The following is a 14,526-nucleotide window of genomic DNA, read 5'->3' on the forward strand; positions in this document are numbered from 1 at the left end:
TATAGTTTAAAACAAAGGTGATGCTGGGCGCAGTGGCTCACACCTGTAATCCTAGCACTTTGGGAGGCCAAGGCAGGTGGATCACCTGAGGTCGGGAGTTCAAGACCAGCCTGGCCAACATGGTGAAACCCCGTCTCTACTAAAAATACAAAAATTAGCTGGGTGTGGTGGTGTGTGCCTGTAATCCCAGCTACTCGGGATGCTGAGGCAGGAGAATCACTTGAGCCCGGGAGGAAGAGGTTGCAGTAAGCCAAGATCATGCCATTGCACTCCAGCCTGGGCGACAAGAGTAAGACTCCATCCCCCCAAAAAAAAAAAAGGCGATAGTGGCCCTTTCCCACAACAAACTTCCTTCTTGCCTGGGTACTAGACTGCCTTAGTAGGACTAACAAATTAGCCACAGGATTAGAAAGTATAGTTTAGGAGTCATGCAGCTGGAGGCTACAAGATTCTGACCCTCCCCAAATTGTTCCTGGGGATAAAATCACTAGTGTAAAACCTAAGACCAGTGCTTAAGATATTTTACAGACTCTGCACTTGATGGATCAGCCGGCACCACCCAGATTGATAAACTGGCACATCTGATCTTGTGGCCCCCACTCAAGAACAGACTCAGTGCAAGAAGACAGCTTCAACTCCCTGCGATTTCATCTCTGACCAGATCAATCAACTAATCAGCACTGATGGTTCACTGGCTTCCCCCACCCACCAAGTTGTCCTTAAAAACTGTGATCCCCTAATGCTGGAAACTGATTTGTGCAATAATAAAACTCCGGTCTCCCACACAGCTGGCTCTTTGTGAATTACTTTTTCTCTATTGCAATTCCCCTGCCTTGATAAATTGACTCTGTCTAGGCAACAGGCAAAGTGAACCCATTGGGCAGTTTCATATATACTATATTTTCTTTTTCCATTTACCTTTGATGGACATTTAGGTTGTTTCCATGCCTTGACTATTATGAATAATGCTGCAATAGGCATGGGAATGCACATACCTCTTTGACATACTGATTTCATTTCCTTTGGACATATATCCAGAAGTGAGACTGTGGGATCATATGGCAGTTCTATTTTTAATTTTTTAAGAAACCTTCATAATGTTTTTCATAACAGCTTCACAGTTTTATATTCCCACCAACAGTGTGAACAGGTTCGAATTCCTCTACATCTTTACCAACACCTGTGATCTTTTGGGTCTGGGTTTTACTGTTTGTTTGTTTTTGACACTTCCTAACATCACATTAAGGCTTTGATTTGCATTTCACTGATGATTAGTAAAGTTGCAAATCTTTTCATATGGCTGTTGGCCATTTGTTTGCCAAGCCAGAGCAATTAGGCAGGGGGAAAAAAAAGAAAGAAAGAAAAAGGATCAGAAAAAAGAGGTAAATGATCTCTCTTTGCAGATGGCATGATCTTATATATAGAAAGTCTCCACCAAAAAAAAAAATAGAACTAATAAACAATAAATTTGCACAATACAAAATTAACATACAAAAATCTTGCATTTCTATACACAAACAATAAACTATCCCAAAAGGAAATTAAGAAAATAATTTCATTTATAATATCATTAGAAAGATAAAATTCTTAGGAATAAACTTAACTAAAGAGGACTTGTACCCTGAAAATTACCATTGGTGAGATAAATTAAAGTAGACACAAATAAACGGAAAACAGCCTCTGTTCATGGATTGGAAGGCATAATGTTGTTAAAATGGCCATACTACCCGAAGCAACCTACAGATTTAATGCAATTCCTATCAAAATCTCAATGGCATTTTTTACAGAAAAAGAAAAAAAAAATCCTAAAATTCATTTAGCCTGAGTACTTTTATCGCTAATCAGGCCTGCCTGTAACATTGGCAGAGTCCAGAGTAAGATTTCAAATAGATATTTAAATCTCATATCGCACATTAACTATGAAATAAATTTATTCTTTCTTTTTACACGGACAAGTATATCCTCATAAAAACCTGGGACGTCAGGTTTGAATCCTGAATTCCCAAAGTCTGTGGAGCCCTGAAACAGAAAATGATAGCACGGGGAGAGTCGTCTTCCCTCCTTCAACCCCTGGCCTGCCCACCTTTCTTTCACATACAAACATCTCCATTTCACTTCAAATAACTGCCCATTTAATATTCTTCAGATCCAGGGATTTCCATTCTGGCAGCAATGATCTGCCCTTGGAAGGAGAGAATCAGAAAGAATCCACACAGACTCCACAAGTGAAATCAGGGAATTTCAAGCCTAGGCACCAAAAGCATATTCCAGAAGAAGGATGCATGAGCTCCCTGTAGACCTGTCCTCCTACCCCCATGAACTGCTTACCCTGAGCAGGGCCAGAGGTGGGTTTTCTAAAGCCAGGGGCCCAGGATCCCCTTTTGTCAAAGCCTAAGGTGTAACATGATACATGTGTTCTGAAAAATACTTTGTCTTCTGCAAAATAGCACATTTAAAAATAACAGTACTTACGGAAAAAGTATGGTTAAGGATACTCCAAACTTATTCAACTTCATAACCAATTCAAAATAATAACAACTGATACTAAGGCAGTCCCTTGAACTGCCTTCGAGCAATTAGAAAGGAACAAGAAACAATAAAATGTAAATGTTTTCTTGCAGGCTCTGAGACAATGCAAATAGAATAGAAGTTCTGAGCCAGTCTGCAAGGTTGGGGTGCACCTCTTTGGGGAGGAAGTTGGATAGAGTTGTTTATTTTTAATTTTCTTAAAAATGGAGTTCCTAATATCTAAAGGAAGAGATGATGATATTACTCCCAATACTGTAGAAGGTATATACCGTCCTGTGATATTGTTCCTAATAACTAGTGGGTGAGGGCATGATAAAAAAAAAAGTGGAGTTTAAAAGTCTCTTGCATATCCATCAGAAGAACTTACTAAAGGCTTTTTTCCCCCACTAAAGGTTGTTATTCTACTCCATTCATTCCATCTTCACTTGCCTATTTAAGAAAAAGCAAGTATGACTCCAGCATCACTTTATGTTTAACTGATATCATTCCCTATTTACAACTGCATGGAAACTAATTTGTGTTACAGAAGCACATGTATTAGCAGAACAGATTCTCTAGCTGATTTACTTTTGTTATGAATGATTCCACTGATAATGATTGAAAGAGCGAAACGCAGTCTGCCACCCAATATGTAGATTCCCAGCACGTGAATATACACCATGCTAATTACTACTCCTTGTTCAAGGTCCCATTCAAATGTCACCTTCTCTTGCCTGTTTTCTTTTACGTTACAAGTTTAAAGTGATCTTAAAGTTTTAAAGTCTGCTCCGGCAAACTTTTTACATCTTCTCCCTACATTGTCTTTAAGTTATTTATACATTGTATCATCTCCTTGAGGGGGCAAATTTAGGTTGCATTTATCTTTCCATAGGCCACTTTACCTGGTCCAGAGTTTGGTTATTAAAACTATTTAGTAAATGTTCAAGCAAATAAACAAAACCTGCAATCTGGAAGCCATAAGTCTCTGCCAAAACGCAGTCTTGAATGATAAAAATTAAACGGTGATTCTTGTCTTGATTATCCACCAACTCAATGACTGCTCCTGAGACGTTAAATGAATCTATAGAAAAACAGACAATAAGACACACAACAAAAACAGTTATAGCATTTTTAGAATATCAGGCATAAAGCTAACCGCATAATGTACATTAGCTTACTCAATGACCAGCCTAGAAGTAAACGACAGTATACACTGTTATATAAATAAAGAAACTGATGCTCAGAGAGGTTAAATAATTTTTCCAAGATGGCATCATCAGTGGAAGTGATGGACCTAGTATATCCTTTGAATCTCAGTTTCCTCATCTATAAAATCAAGTCAACTATTTTCCCTGAAGACCTCACAGAACTACCATGAGGTTTGAGAGAGCTTCAAAAAAGCCCAAGACAATATTAATTTCTTACATTTGCAAAAAACATTAGAGGGTTTTTAAGTGCTTTCACATGCATCAAGTATTTTAAAAGCCCTAAGGTTCTGTGCAAATGTGAATTATTATTAATTTATTATGCTGTTTTTAATCCTTACATGTTGTAGGCACTGCAAGACAATAATAATATCAACAGCTAATATTAAAATATGCTAAGCTTGGTGCTAAAAGTTCTACACTGATTGTCTTAATTTATACTAAAAGAAAAGCAGAAGTGAGGAAGTATTCTTAATCACCTACTTTAAAGATAAGAAAAATATACATAAATTAAGCAATTCACATAATTCACTTTTAATGCATTAACAGGTCAGGATTTAAGTTTATATCACTACTTTAAAAAATAATAATTTATTTTATAACAGATTCAGTGTACATGTAATTGTCACTGATTATGATAACCTACAAGGATGGAGAGATGTATAAACTTTGAATAAATTGGGTCCTCTAAATGTCATATACACAAAAAATCCATAGCTGGATTCTATTGAAAAATTCTATGTCAATCATTTCCATTCTGGAATGTCTCAATTGGCCCCACAGTTATAACACTGTAGAATTATATAATTGCAAAAAAATTTTGTAAATAAAATCGCACTGTGGATGTGCTAACCGGGGCAGTTCATCTGTAAAGAAGCCCTGAAATTAATGATTTCATAAAATAACAACCAAAACGTAAATTATACTTCTGAGCTATACTATAAATTAATACTTTTATCTATCAAATTTTCTCAATGATGATACATTACATTTTGTATTAACAAATTTTATTTTTAAAAGCAATTTTAGATTTATAAGAAAATTGAGCAGCTGGTACTGAAGTTTTAATAATATCCTCTCTACCCAGTCTTTGCACACAGTTACTCTGATTATTCATCTTTCACTAGTATGGTAAATTTGTCATAATTAATAAAGCAATACTGATACATTGTTATTAAATGATTTCGTTCCTTACTCAGATTTCCCGAGTTGTTACCTAATATCCTTTTTTCAGTTCCAGGAATTAATCCAGTATACCATACTAAATTTAGTTGGCCTGTGTCTTTAGACTCCTCTTGGTGAGGACATTGTCTCCGACTTCATTTTAATGACCTTAACTCTTTTAAAGAGTATAGTCAGGTATTTCGTAGAATATTCCTCTATTGGACTTTTCTGGGGTTTTTTTTTTTTCATGATTATACTGAGAAAATGAGCCTGGGGAGAAAGACCACAGAAGTGAAGTGCTATTTCCATTACATCATACCAAGTGTACATACTGTCCACATGATTTATGGCGGTTGATGTTGACCTCAATAACCTGGCTGACGTACTGTCAGATTCCTCCACTGTACAGTTACTCATTTTTTACCACTTTTCCATACTGTAATTTTTGGAAGGAAGTCACTATGAATTCTTAAGAATGAGAATTTGTTTAGAATGTCATAGCTACAAAATTTATAAGAAATTCTTTTATGTAGAACTTATTTATTCTCCCTCCCTCTCCCAGTTATTAAATTATTCAATTGTTCTTTATATCAGTAGAGACTTATGGATATTTACTTTATATTTCGGGTGATAATTCAAAGCTAGCTTACTTTCTTGCTCTACTTGTTCCAGCTTTGGCCTTTGGGAGCTCTTTCAGTAGACTCCTTTGTTCCTTTGACATATTGTTACCAATGTGACTTATTTTTAATGCACTTGTTTACTTTCTGGCCCTACAAGATGCTCCAGGATTATCTTGTATATTTTCTACTCCTGGCTTAGAATCAGCTGTTTCTCCAAGGGGTCCTTGTTCCTTTTATTATAAAATAGTATTAAAAAATCAACATTTGGCCAGGTGCAGTGGTTCATGCCTGTAATTCCAACACTTTGGGAGGCCAAGGTCAGGAGTTCAAGACCAGCCTAGCCAACACGGTGAAACTCCATCTCTACTAAAAATACAAAAATTACCTGGGTATCTTGGTGGGTGCCTATAATGCCAGCTACTTGGGAGGCTTAGGCAGTAGAATCACTTGAACCTGGGAGGCAGAGGTTGCAGTGAGCCAAGATTGCACCATTGCACTCCAGCCTGGGTGACAAGAGTAAAACCCTGTCTCAAGAAAAAAAAAAAAAGGCCAAATAGGAACAGCTCTGGTCTGCAGCTCCCAGTGAGATCAATGCAGAAGACGGGTGATTTCTGCATTTCCAACTGAGGTACCTGGCTCATCTCATAGGGACTGGTTAGACAGTGGGTGCAGCCCGTGGAGGGTGAGCCAAAGCAGGGTGGGGTGTCACTTCACCCGGGAAGTGCAAGGGGTCAGGGAACACCCTCCCCTAGCCAAGGGAAGCCATGAAGGAATGTGCCTTGAGGAACTGTGCACTCCGGCCCAGATACTATGCTTTTCCCACGATCTTCGCAACTCACAGACCAGGAGATTCCCTCAGGTGCCTATGCCACCAGGGCCCTGGGTTTCAAGCACAAAACTGGGCAACGGTTTGGGCAGACACAAAAGCTAGCTGCAGGAGTTTTTTTTTCATACCCCAGTGGTGCCAGGAATGCCAGTGAGACAGAACTGTTCACTCTCCTGGAAAGGGTGATGAAGCCAGGGAGCCAAGTGGTCTAGCTCAGTAGATCCCACCCCCATGGAGCCTAGCAAGATAAGATTCATGGGCTCGAAATTCTCACTGCAGGCACAACAGTCTGAAGTCGCCCTGGGATGCTTAAGCATGGTGGAGGGGGGTGGGGCATCCACCATTACTGGGGCTTGAGTAACAGAGCTGCCAAAAATTTTGAACTGGGCATAGCCCAAAACAGCTCAGCAAAGACGCTATAGCCAGACTGCCTCTCTAAGTTCCTCCTCTCTCGACAAAGCCTCCAAGAAATATGGGACTATGTGAAAAGACCAAACCTACATTGGATTGGTGTACCTGAAAGTGACGGGGAGAATGGAACCAAGTTGGAAAACACTCTTCAGTATATTATCCTGGAGAAATTCCCCAACATAGCAAGACAGGCCACATTCAAATTCAGGAAATACAGAGAACACCACAAAGACACTCCTCAAGAAGAGCAACCCCGAGACACATAATCGTCAGATTCACCAAGGTTGAAATGAAGGAAAAAATGTTAACCGAAGCCAGGCAGAAAGGTCAGGTTACCGACAAAGGGAAGCCCATCAGACTAACAGTGGATCTCTCTGTAGAAACCCTACAAGCCAGAACAGAGGAGGGCCAATATTCAACATTCTTAAAGAAAAGAATTTTCAACCCAGAATTTCATATCCAGCAAAAAACTAAGCTTCATAAGTGAAGGAAAAATAAAATCCTTTACAGAGAAGCAAATGCTGAGACATTTTGTCACCAGCAGGCCTGGCTTACAAGAGCTATTGAAAGAAGCACAAGATATGGAAAGGAAAAACCAGTACTAGCCAGTGCAAAAACATACCAAATGGTAAGATCATCACACTAAATATGGAAAGGAAAAACTGGTACCAGCCACTGCAAAAACATACCAAATTGTAAAGACCATCAACATTATGAAGATACTGCACCAATTAACGGGCAAAACAACCAGCTAGGATCATAATGACTGGATCAAATTCACACATAACAATATTAACCTTAAATGTAAATGGGCTAAATGCCCCAATTAAAAGACACAGACTGGCAAATGGGATAAAGAGTCAAGATTCATCAGTGTGCTGTATTCAGGAGACCCATCTCACATCCAAAGACACAACATGGGCTCAAAATAAAGGGATGAGGGAAGATTTACCAAGCAAATAAAAAGCAAAATAAAATAAAAATAAAATAAATAAAAGCAGGGGTTGCAATCCTAGTCTCGGATAAAACAGACATTAAGCCAACAAAGATCAAAACAGACAAAGAAGGGCATTACATAATGGTAAAGGGATCGATGCAACAACAAGGTCTAACTATTCTAAATATATATGCATCCAATACAAGGGCACCCAGATTCATAAAGCAAGTTCTTAGAGACCTACAGAGAGACTTGGACTCCCACACAATAATAGTGGGAGACTTTAACACCCCACTGTCAATATTAGACAGATCAATGAGACAGAAAATTAACAAGGATATTCAGGACTTGAACTTAGCTCTGGACCAAGCAGACCTAATAGACATCTATAGAACTCTCCACCCCGAATCAGCAGAATATATATTCTTCTCAGTACCACATTGTACTTATTCTAAAATTGACTACATAAATAGAAATAAAACACTCCTCAGAAAATCCAAAAGAACAGAAATCATAACAGTCTCTCAAACCACAGTTCAATCAAATTAGAACTCACGATTAAGAAACTCCCTCAAAACAGCACAACTGCATGGAAACTGAACAACCTTCTCCTGAATGACTACTGGGTAAAAAACAAAATTAAGGCAGAAATAAATAAGTTCTTTGAAACCAATCAGAACAAAGATACAATGTAGCAGAATCTCTGGGACACAGCTAAAGCAGTTTTTAGAGGGAAATTTATAGCATTAAATGCCCACAGTAGAAAGTGGGAAAGATCTAAAATTGACACCCTAACATCACAATTAAAAGAACTAGAGAAGCAAGAGCAAACAAATTCAAAGGCTAGCAGAAGATAAGAAATAACTAAGATCAGAGCAGAATTGAAGAAGATAGGGACATGAAAAACCCTTCAAAAACATCCATGCATCCAGGAGCTGGTTTTTTGAAAAGATTAACAAAATAGATAGATGCTTAGCCAGACTAATACAGAAGAAAAGAGAGAAGAATCAAATAGACACAATAAAAAATGATAAAGGGAAGATGACCACTGATCCCACAGAAATACAAACCACCATCAGAGAATACTATAAACACCTCTATGTAAACGAACTAGAAAACCTAGCAGAAATGGATAAATTCCTAGACACATACACCCTCCCAAGACTAAACTAGGAAGAAGTCAAATCCTTGAATAGACCAATAACAAGTTCTGAAATTGAGGCAGTAATTAATAGCCTACCAGTCAAAAAAAAAGCCCAGGAACAGATGGATTCACAGCCAAATTCTACCAGAGGTAAAAAGGAGCTGGTACCATTCCTCCTGAAACTATTCCAAACAATGGAAAAAGAGGGAATCCTCCCTAACTCATTTTATGAGGCCAGCATCATTCTGATACCAAAACCTGGAAGAGACACAACACAAAAGGAAAATTTCAGGCCAATATCCCTGATGAACATCGATGCAAAAATCCTCAATAAAATACTGGCAAACTGAATCCAGCAGCACATCAAAAAGCTTATCCTCCACAATCAAGTCTGCTTCCTCCCTGGGATGCAAGGCTGGTTCAACATATGCAAATCAATAAATGTAACCCATCACATAAACAAAACTGATGACAAAAACCACATGATTATCTCAATAGATGCAGAAAAGGCCTTTGATGAAATTCAACACACCTTCATGCTAAAAACTCTCAGTAAACTAGGTATTGATGGAACATATCTCGAAATAATAAGAGTTATTTACAACAAACCCACAGCCAATATCACACTGAATGGGCAAGAACTGGAAGCATTCCCTTTGAAGACCGGCACAAGAAAAGGATGCCCTCTCTCACCACTCCTATTCACCATATATTGGAAGTTCTAGCCAGTGTAATCAGGCTGGAGAAAGAAATAAAGGGTTTTCAAATAGGAAGAGAGGAAGCCAAATTGTCTCTGTTTGCAGATGACATGATTGTATATTTAGAAAACCCCATCGTTTTGGCCCAAAATCTCCTTAAGTTGATAAGCAACTTCAGCAAACTCTCAGGATACAAAAGCAGTGTGCAAAAATCGCAAGCATTTTTATACACCAATAATAGACAAACAGAGAACCAAATCATGAGTGAACTCCCATTCACAATTGCTTCAAAGAGAATAAAATACTTAGGAATAAAACTTACACGGATGTGAAGGATCTCTTCAAGGAGAACTACAAACCACTGCTCAAGGAAATAAGAGAGGACACAAACAAATGGAAAAACATTTCATGCCCATGGATAGGAAGAATCAATATCATCAAAATGGCCATACTGCCCAAAGTAAATTATAGATTCAATGCTATCCCCATCAAGCTCCCATTGACTTTCTTCACAGAGCTAGAAAAAACTACTTTAAATTTCATATGGAACCAAAAAACAGCCTGCATAGTCAAGACAATCCTAAGCAAAAAGTACAAAGCTGGAGGCATTATGCTACCTGACTTCAAACTCTACTACAATACTACAGTAACCAAAACAGCACGGTGCTGGTACCAAAACAGATATATAGACCAATGAAACAGAACAGAGGCTTCAGAAATAATGCCACACATCTACAACCATCTGATCTTTGACAAACCCAACAAATACAAGCAATGGGGCATGTATTCCCTATTTAATAAATGGTGTTCAGAAAACTGGCTAGCTATATGCAGAAAACTGATGCTGAACCCCTTTCTTAGACCTTATACAAAAACTAACTCAAGATGGATTAAAAACTTAAACATAAGACCTGTAACTATGAAAACCCCAGAAGAAAACCTAGGCTATAACATTTAGGACATAGGCATGGGCAAAGACTTCACGTCTAAAACACCAAAAGCAATGGCCACAAAAGTCAAAATTGACAAATGGGATCTAATTAAACTAAAGAGTTTCTGTACAGCAAAAGAAACTATCATCAGAGTGAACAGACAACCTACAGAATGGGAGAACATTTTTGCAAACTACTCATCTGCCAAAGGGCTAATATCCAGAATCTACAAAGAACCTAAACAAGTTTACAAGAAAAAAAATAAACAACCCCATCAAAAAGTGGGCAAAGGATATAAACAGACACTTCTTAAAAGAAGACATTTATGTGGCCAACAAACATATGAAAAAAAGCTCATCATCACTGGTCATTAGAGAAATGCAAATCAAAACCACAGTGAGATACCATCTCACACCAGTTAAAATGGCGATCATTAAAAAGTCAGGAAACAACAGATGCTGGAGAGGATGTGGAGAAATAGGAAGGCTTTTACACTGTTGGTGGGAGTGTAAATTAGGTCAAGTCAGCCATTGTGGAAGACAGTGTGGCAATTCCTTAAGGATCCAGAACCAGAAATACCATCTGATCCAGCAATCCCATCCCTGGGTATATACCCAAAGGATTATAAATCATTCTACAAAGACACACACTCATGTATGTTTACCGCAGCACTGTTCACAACAACAAAGACTTGGAATCAACCCAAATGCCCATCAATGATAGACTGGATAAAGAAAATGTGGCACATATACACCATGGAATACTATGCAGCTATAAAAAAGGATGAGCTCATGTCCTTTGCAGGGACATGGATGAAGCTGGAAACCATCATTCTCAGCAAACTAACACAGGAACAGAAAATCAAACACTGCATGTTCTCACTCATAAGTGGGAGTTGAAGAAAGAGAACACATGGACACAGGGAGGGGAACATCACACACTGGGCCCTTTGGTGAGTAGGGAACTAGGGGAGGGATAACATTAGGAGAAATACCTAATATAGATGACCGATTGATGGGTGCAGCAAACCACTGTGGCACATGTATACCTATGTTCCAAACCTGCACATTCTGCACATATATCCCAGAACTTAAAGTATAATAAAAAGAAAACAAAAAAATCAACAGGCCAGGCCTGGTAGCTCATGCCTGTAATCCCAGCACCTTGGGAGGCCAAGGCGGGCGGATTACAAGGTCAGGAGTTCGAGATAAGCCTGGCCAACATGGTGAAACCCCATCTCTACTAAAAATACAAAAATTAGCCAGGCGTGGTGGCAAGTGCCTGTAATCACTGCTATCTGGTGGCTAAGGCAGGAGAATTGCTTAAACCTAGGGGGCGGAGGCTGCAGCGAGCCAAGATCACACCATTGCACTCCAGCATTTGAGTACTAAGTGTGCCCATGGTTACCAGGGTGTTATTTATTTCAGATGTATCATGGTTGTGCTTTTGTGTATTTACATGAACATCTTTGAATATTTCTATATATAACCACCTGTATCTATATTAAGTTAAACATTAGTTCTCCCTGACGTTTCCAACTGTAATGATTATCACATGGATTATTCAAGACTCTTCCTCTAGTTGATCAGTAAATTTCCACACCAACTGTAAGAAATATAACTCCCAATGTTTGCCATTTATAGGCTTAATTGTTCAATTCCCATATATATGCATAGCAGTATCAGAACTGTTAACCAGAAGTCAATGAGAAATAATTTTATCAGCTAGAGTACAGTGCTTCTGTGCAGCTCATTTTGCCTACAGTCTGACAGATTCCATTCATTTTTAAAGATAGTTATGTTAAGACTGTTTTCTCTCTCCACCTTACAAGGTTATCTCATACTTTGTAATGCAGTGAATTTCTTCTGTAAAGTCCACATTGCTTCTGGGATCCCCTGACCTAAATTATTTTCTAAAATTTGCCTGCATTATGGTAACTCTGTGTCAAAAACTTCTATTGCTTTTGGCAAATGCATAATGTTGCCAAAATGTCCACCAATATTGCACAGAATCATTTCACAGCTCCCCAAGTCCCCTGTGCTTAACTTATCCTTCCCTTTCCCTGAACGCCAGGCAAAAACTGATCTTTTTCTTTACAGTTTTGCTTCTTTCCAAAATATCATCTAATTGAAATCGTATAGCATGTAGCCTTTTCACACTGGCTGCTTTCATGTAACAGTATGCATTTGAGTTTCCTCCATGTCTTTTCATGATTTGAAAGCTCATTTCTTTTTACTGCTAAATAATATTCCATTTTATGGGTGTCTTGTAGTTTATTCATTCACCTATTGAAAGACATCTTGATTGTTTTCCATTTTTGGTAACTACCAAGTAACAATAAACCTGCTATAAAAATTTGTGTTCAGGATTTTTTTGTAGACATAATGTTTCAGTGTAATTGGGTACATACAGAGGAATACAATTGCAGATTATAATGCAAGGCTATGCTTAGCTTTGTAAGAAACAGACAAAATGTCTTCTAAAGTGGCTGCACCCTTCTACAGTCACATTTGAAAACTGGAAGAACGAGAGTTTCTCTTGCATTGCATTCTCAACAGCATTGGTTGTTGTCAGTAATTTGGATTTTGGCCATTCTAATAGGTGTAGTGGTTTCTCATTGTTGTTTTAATTTACTATTCTCTAATAACGTAAGATGTTGAGCATCTTTTCATATGCTTATATGCCATCTGTATATCTTATTTGGTGAGTTGAATGTTCAGATCTTTTGCTCATTACATAGAATTATCTAAATACCTTGGTGTCATTTGGATTTAACTCCTTTACTGGATATGTTTTTAAAATGTTTTCTCTCATTCTGTGGCTTGTCTTCTCATTTACTTAACAATATATTTCACATAAGTTTTTAAATTTAATTAAGTTCAATATTTTTAAAAATTTTTTTCTTCATGGATGATGATTTGATCAAACCCAAGGTCACCTAGATTTTCTCCTATGCTATCTTATAGAAGTTTTCTAGTTTTTGTTTTACATTTAGAAATAAGGTCTATTTTAAATTAATTTTTGTGACAAGCATAAGGTATATGTCTAGATTCATTTTTGCATATGTATGTACAATTTTTGATGATTATTTGTTGAAAAGACTGTCCTTTCTCAATTGAATTAATTTTGCTCTGTAAAGGATCAGTTGAGGGTCTAAAAGAGGCTCTTTCCTCTTTTCTATTAATCCATTTGTCTATTCTTGTACAAATACCTCACTGTCTTAATTACTGTAGCTTTATAATACTACTTGAAATTGAGTAGTGTCAGTTTTCCAACTTAGTCCTTTTGTCAGTATTATGTAGACTATTCTGGGTCTCTTGCATTTCCATATAAATTTTAAAATCATCCTTTGAGATGAAGCTAAAAAATAGAGTAAATTTGTCAATAACCACAAAATAACTTGCTGAGAATTTATTAGAATTGCATTGCATCAAATGTATACACCAATTTGTGAAGAATTTATATCTCAACATTATTAAATCTACCTATCCATGAAAGTGGTACATCTCCATTTATTTAGATCTTCTTTTCTTTCGTCAGACTTAAAATTTTCCATATACATGATATATGTTGTATACATATGTGGTTGTTTATATTTCATTTCTGCTGGGGGAAGGAATGAAAATTGCATTTTGTTTTCAACTTCAATTTTCGCTTGTTCACTGGTGGTACATGGAAAGACAATTGACTTCTATTAACCTCGCCTCCAGCGACCTTGCTATAATCATATATTAATTCCAGGAGTCAACTCTTTCAGTTTTACTAAATAGATAATTATGTCATCGTGAACAAAGGTAGTTTTCTTTTTTTCTTCTAATCTGTATATATATTTTTTCTTGCCTTGTTGCACTAATTAGGACATCCAGTAGGATGGTGAATAAGAGTGGCAAAAGAAACAACCTCGTCTTGTTCACAATAATAGAAGAAAAGCATATCATTTGTCACCATAAAATATCGTGAAGGCCTATTTTTTAGCTGTTCCAGATTAAGTTGAGGCTGTTTTTTATTCCTAGTTTTCTAAGACTTTTTCTCATAAATAGATGTTGGAGATGTTGGATTTTGTCAAATGCCTTTTCTGCAT

General features: G+C 37.4%; 1 long non-coding RNA gene across 1 annotated transcript in view; it reads right to left on the reverse strand.

The window, feature by feature from the left end:
- Positions 1–353: 353 nt before the first annotated feature.
- The window catches only part of LOC129471303 (uncharacterized), a 128,279-nt gene continuing 114,106 nt past the window's right edge, over positions 354–14,526 (reverse strand). The window contains exon 7 of the long non-coding RNA XR_010118667.1: positions 354–3,589. This is a non-coding gene — a long non-coding RNA (uncharacterized lncRNA). The remainder of the gene's footprint in view (positions 3,590–14,526) is intronic.

This window comes from Symphalangus syndactylus, chromosome 21, assembly GCF_028878055.3.
Source record: "Symphalangus syndactylus isolate Jambi chromosome 21, NHGRI_mSymSyn1-v2.1_pri, whole genome shotgun sequence".
In the NCBI taxonomy this organism is placed as follows: Eukaryota; Metazoa; Chordata; class Mammalia; order Primates; family Hylobatidae; genus Symphalangus; species Symphalangus syndactylus.